The following is a 6,027-nucleotide window of genomic DNA, read 5'->3' on the forward strand; positions in this document are numbered from 1 at the left end:
TTTGCGTCAATCAACAGATTTGATATTCTGACATATCACTTTTAGCGTGGGTACCTGCTTCTGCATTGTGACACTATATTGTTGCCTTGTCAAGAAAACAATAAGCTGGCTAAAGCAGTAACAGAACAGGCCAGAAAACTAGGCCATAAAACCTTATGAACAGACTATACTGAAGTCCGGCCAAAATGGTAGCTATTTGTTCTCGAGCTTCCATTGAGTTAGCTGTTGTGCTACAGTGCTGACCTGTGTCTGGCTGGCCGGGCTCTTTGGCTTTGACCTTGTTGATGTAGCGTTTCCTCAGGGTCTTGACAAATGCGTCAGTGGGGCAGCAGAGGGGCGACTCCCTGCTTGTACACCCCTCCCAAAACACTCTGGGCCTTTGGAAGAACTAAGGGAAGATCATAGGATGAGTTATAGATGCATTGTTACATTAAATCAGATCAGATGCCTCACACTGGGCACTATTGACAGAGTGGTTGTGTAAAAAACAGAAATACCTTGTTTACATAAGTATTCTGACCTTTTGCTATGAGACTTGAAATTGAGCTTAAGTGCATCCTGTTTCAGTGGATCATCCTTGAGATGTTTCTACAACTGGATTGTTGTCTACCTGTGGTACCCTCAATTGAATGGACATGATTTGGAAAGGCACACAAATCAAATCAAACTTTTTGTCTAAAGTGTAGACCTTATCGTGACATGTACATACAAGCCCTTAACAAACAGTGCAGTTCAAGAAGAGTTAAGGAAATATTTGCCAAATAAACTAAAGTAAAAAAAAAAAAAAAAGGAACACAATAAAATAACAATAACGAGGCTATATACAGGGGGTACCGGTACTGAGTCAGTGTGCGGTGTACAGGTTAGTTGAGGTAATTTGTACATGTACAGTGGTTTGCGAAAGTATTCAACCCCTTTGGCATTTTTCCTATTTTGTAGCCTTACAACCTGTTAAAATTGATTTTGGGGGTTTATATCATTTGATTTACATGACATGCCTACCACTTTGAAGATCCAAAATATTTTTTATTGTGAAATAAACAAGAAATAAGACAAAAAAACGGAAAACTTGAGAATGCATAACTATTCACCCTCCCAAATGTTTCCCCTTAAACCACATATGTTTGGGGAGTCTCCCACATGCCATTTAACGAACACCAAACGTGTTCGCTTATTCTTTTCTTTAAGCAATGGCTTTTTTTATGGCCATTCTTCCGTAAAGCCCAGCTCTGTGGAGTGTACGGCTTAAAGTGGTCCTATGGACAGATATTCAAATCTCCGCTGTGGAGCTTTGCAGCTCCTTCAGGGTTATCTTTGGTCTCTTTGTTGCCTCTCTGATTAATGCCTTCCTTGCCTGGTCTGTGAGTTTTGGTGAGCGAATCTCTCTTGGCTGGTTTGTTGTGGTGCCATATTCTTTCAATTTTTTTATAATGGATTTAATGGTGTTTCGTGGGATGTTCAAAGTTTCAGATATTTTTTTTTTACCCAACCCTGATCTGTACTTCTCCTCAACTTTGTCCCTGACCTGTATGTAGAGCTCCTTGGTCTTCATAGTGCCGCTTGCTTGGTGGTAAACCTTTCTTAGTGGTGTTGCAGACTCTGGGGCCTTTCAGAACAGGTGTATACAGTTGAAGTCGGAAGTTTACATACACTTATGTTGGAGTAATTAAAACTTGTTTTTCAACCACTCCACAAATGTCTTGTTAACAAACAATAGTTATGGAAAGTCAGTTAGGACATCTACTTTGTGCATAACACAAGTAATTTTTCCAACAATTGTTTACAGACAGATTATTTCACTTATAATTCACTGTTTCACAATTCCAGTGGGTCAGAAGTTTACATACACTAAGTTGACTGTGCATTTAAACAGCTTGGACAATTCCAGAAAATTATATCATGGCTTTAGAAGCTTCTGATAGGTAAATTGACATAATTTGAGTCAATTGGAGGTGTACCTGTGGATGTATTTCAAGGCCTACCTTCAAACTCAGTGCCTCTTTGCTTGAGATCATGGGAAAATCAAAATAAATCAGCCAAGACCTCAGAAAAAAAATGTAGACCTCCACAAGTCTAGTTCATCCTTGGGAGCAATTTCCAAATGCCTGAAAGTACCACGTTTATCTGTACGAACAATAGTATGCAAGTATAAACACCATGAGACCACACAGCCATCATACCGCTCAGGAAGGAGACGCGTTCTGTCTCCTAGAGATGAATGTACTTTGGTGCAAAAAGTGCAAATCAATCCCAGAACAACAGCAAAGGACCTTGTGAAGATGCTGGAGGAAACAGGTACAAAAGTATCTGTATCCTCAGTAAAACGAGTCCCATATCGACATATCCTGAAAGGCCGCTCAGCAAGGAAGAAGCCACTGCTCCGAAACCGGCATAAAAATACCAGACTATGGGTTGTAACTGCACATGGGGACAAAGATCGTACTTTTTGGAGAAATGTCCTCTGGTCTGATGAAACAAAAATATAACTATTTGGCCATAATGACCATCATTATGTTTGGAGGAAAAAGGGGAGGCTTGCAAGCTGAAGAACACCATCCCAACCGTGAAGCACGGGGGTGGCAGCATCATGTTGTGGGGGTGCTTTGCTGCAGGAGGGACTGGTGCACTTCACAAAATAGATGGCATCATGAAGGAAGGGAAGTTATGTGGATATGTTTAAAAAACATCTCAAGACATCAGTCAGGAAATTAAAGCTTGGTCGCAAATGGGTCTTCCAAATGGACAATGACCCCAAGCATACTTCCAAAGTCATGGCAAAATGGCTTAAGGACGACAAAGTCAAGGTATTGGAGTGGCCATCACAAAGCCCTGACCTCAATCCTATAGAAAATGTGTGGGCAGATCTGAAAATGTGTGTGCTAGCAAGGATGCCTAAAACCTGCCTCAGTTACACCAGCTCTGTCAGGATGAATTGGCCAAAATTCACCCAACTTATTGTGGGAAGCTTGTGGAAGGCTACCCGAAACGTTTGAACCAAGTTAAACAATTTAATGGCAATGCTACCAAATACTAATTGAGTGTATGTAAACTTCTGACCCATTGGGAATGTGATGAAAGAAATAAAAGCTGAAATAAATCATTCCCTCTACTATTATTCTGAAATTTCACATTCTTAAAATGAAGTGGTGATCCTAACTGACCTAAGACAGGCAATTTTTACTAGGATTAAATGTCAGGAATTGTGATAAACTGAGATTTTAAAATGTATTTAGCTAAGGTGTATGTAAACTTCCGACTTCAACTGTATACATTTTAGTGGACCCCCTCTTGACATCGGAGAGAAAATGTTTTATTAATTTCCTGCGTTTCTACAAATTTTGCCTTGTGGCGATGAGAACATTTTGCAATTTGATAACAAATGTAATGCAATTCTACTCATTTTGCCATGTGGTGGAGATACATTTTTGCCATTTAACTTCTTTGGGATAGGGGGCAGTATTTTCACGGCCAGATAAAAAACGTACCCGATTTAATCTGGTTACTACTCCTGCCCAGAAACTAGAGTGTGCATATAATTAGTAGATTTGGATAGAAAACACTCTAAAGTTTCTAAAACTGTTTGAATGGTGTCTGTGAGTATAACAGAACTCATATGGCAGGCCAAAACCTGAGAAGATTCCATACAGGAACTGCCCTGTCTGACAATTTGTTGTCCTTCTGTTGCATCTCTATCGACATTACAGCATCTGTGCTGTAACGTGACACTTTCTAAGGCTTCCATTGGCTCTCTAAAGCTGCCAGAAAGTGGAATGGGGTGTCTGCTGTCTCTGGGCAAAGCACAGCAGGAGAGTTTGTAAGTGGTCAGCCTGGGGACAGTGAGACTGGAGATGCGCATGCACGAGACTTCTCCATTTTTTTCTTTCAGCCTTTAAATGAATACAACGTTGCCCGGTTGGAATATTATCACTATTTCACGAGAAAAATAGCATAAAAATTGATTTTAAAAAGCGTTTGACATGCTTCTGAGTACGGTAATGGAATATTTTGAAGTTTTTTGTCACGAAATGTGCTCGCGTGTTACCCTTCGGATAGTGACCTGAACGCACAAACAAAACGGAGGTATTTGGATATAACTATGGATTATTTGGAACCAAAACAACATTTGTTGTTGAAGTAGAAGTCCTGGGAGTGCATTCTGACGAACAGCAAAGGTAATACCATTTTTCTTATAGTAAATCTGAGTTTGGTGAGGGCCAAACTTGGTGGGTGTCAAATTAGCTAGCCATGATGGCCGGGCTATGTACTCAGAATATTGCAAAATGTGCTTTCGCCGAAAAGCTATTTTAAAATCTGACACCGCGATTGCATAAAGGAGTTCTGTATCTAGAATTCTTAAAATAATTGTTATATATTTTGTGAACGTTAATCATGAGTAATTTAGTAAATTCACCGGAAGTTTGCTGTGGGTATGCTAGTTCTGAACATCACATGCTAATGTAAAAAGCTGTTTTTTGATTTAAATATGAACTTGATTGAACAAAACATGCATGTATTGTATAACATAATGTCCTAGGAGTGTCATCTGATGAAGATCATCAAAGGTTAGTGCTGCATTTAGCTGTGGTTTTGGTTTTTGTGACATATATGCTTGCTTTGAAAATGGCTGTGTGATTATTTTTGGCAGGGTACTCTCCTGACATAATCTAATGTTTTGCTTTCGCTGTAAAGCCTTTTTGAAATCGGACAATGTGGTTAGATTAACGAGAGTCTTGTCTTTAAAATGGTGTAAAATAGTCATATGTTTGAGAAATTGAAGTTATAGCCTTTTTGAGGTATTTGTATTTCGCGCCACACAATTCCACTGGCTGTTGACTAAGGTGGGCGTCCCACCTCGCCCAGACAGGTTAACTGTAGTGTATAACATACCATTTTGTAGCTCTGAGTCTCTACTTTTATCCAATGTAAAAAACACAATTTTAAATTTTGCTACGTAAGACTGAATTGAGGTTGTCCGTCACATATCTGATCAGTTTTTGTAAAGTTAACCCAGATGGTACACTTTTTGGGGGCAAGTGCTAGCAACAACATTGACTGGATATTTTGAACTCCCCGATGCTTCCCTTAGGTGAGGTGTTATTCTGTTACGAGTGCGCTGAGAGTCGAGAAGCAAGTTCAGGGAGTGAGTGTTTTAATAAATAAACAAAACAATAAACACGAAACACAAACAAACTACCGACATGAAGACAGAGTCAATAACACCTGAGGAAAGAACCAAGGGGAGTGACAGATATAGGGAAGATAATCAAGGAGGTGATGGAGTCCAGGTGAGTGTCATGAGGTGCAGGTGTGCGAGACGATGGTGACAGGTGTGGGGGATAATCAGCAGCCTGATGACCTACAGGCCAGAGAGGGAGTATACGTGACAAATGGATTTTTCAGATTGTTTAAAACCTGTTAAACCATGAACGGTTGTTTATTTGGGGAAAGTAAAAAGTAAAATTTGAAAAAGCTATTTCGGGGCAGTGTTTTGACTTCATCCTAGTCCAAAGAAAATAGCCGGAAGAAACGGTCTACTCCAATACCGTGTGTAAGAATAGGGACAGAAAATATCGGCTTGCCGGTAGTCGTGAGCTTGTCCCTCAGGTATTTGAAATCAAATCAAATCAAATTTATTTATATAGCCCTTCGTACATCAGCTGAAATCTCAAAGTGCTGTACAGAAACCCAGCCTAAAACCCCAAACAGCAAGCAATGCATGTGAAAGAAGCACGGGGGCTAGGAAAAACTCCCTAGGAAAAACTCCCTAGAAAGGCAAAAAACCTAGGAAGAAACCTAGAGAGGAACGAGGCTATGAGGGGTGGCCAGTCCTCTTCTGGCTGTGCCGGGTGGATATTATAACAGAACATGGTCAAGATGTTAAAATGTTCATAAATGACCAGCATGGTCAAATAATAATAATCATAGTAGTTGTCGAGGGTGCAACAAGCACGTCCGGTGAACAGGTCAGGGTTCCATAGCCGCAGGCAGAACAGTTGAAACTGGAGCAGCAGCATGGCCAGGTGGACT

Source organism: Salmo trutta, chromosome 16 (assembly GCF_901001165.1).
Source record: "Salmo trutta chromosome 16, fSalTru1.1, whole genome shotgun sequence".
NCBI classification, from domain to species: Eukaryota; Metazoa; Chordata; class Actinopteri; order Salmoniformes; family Salmonidae; genus Salmo; species Salmo trutta.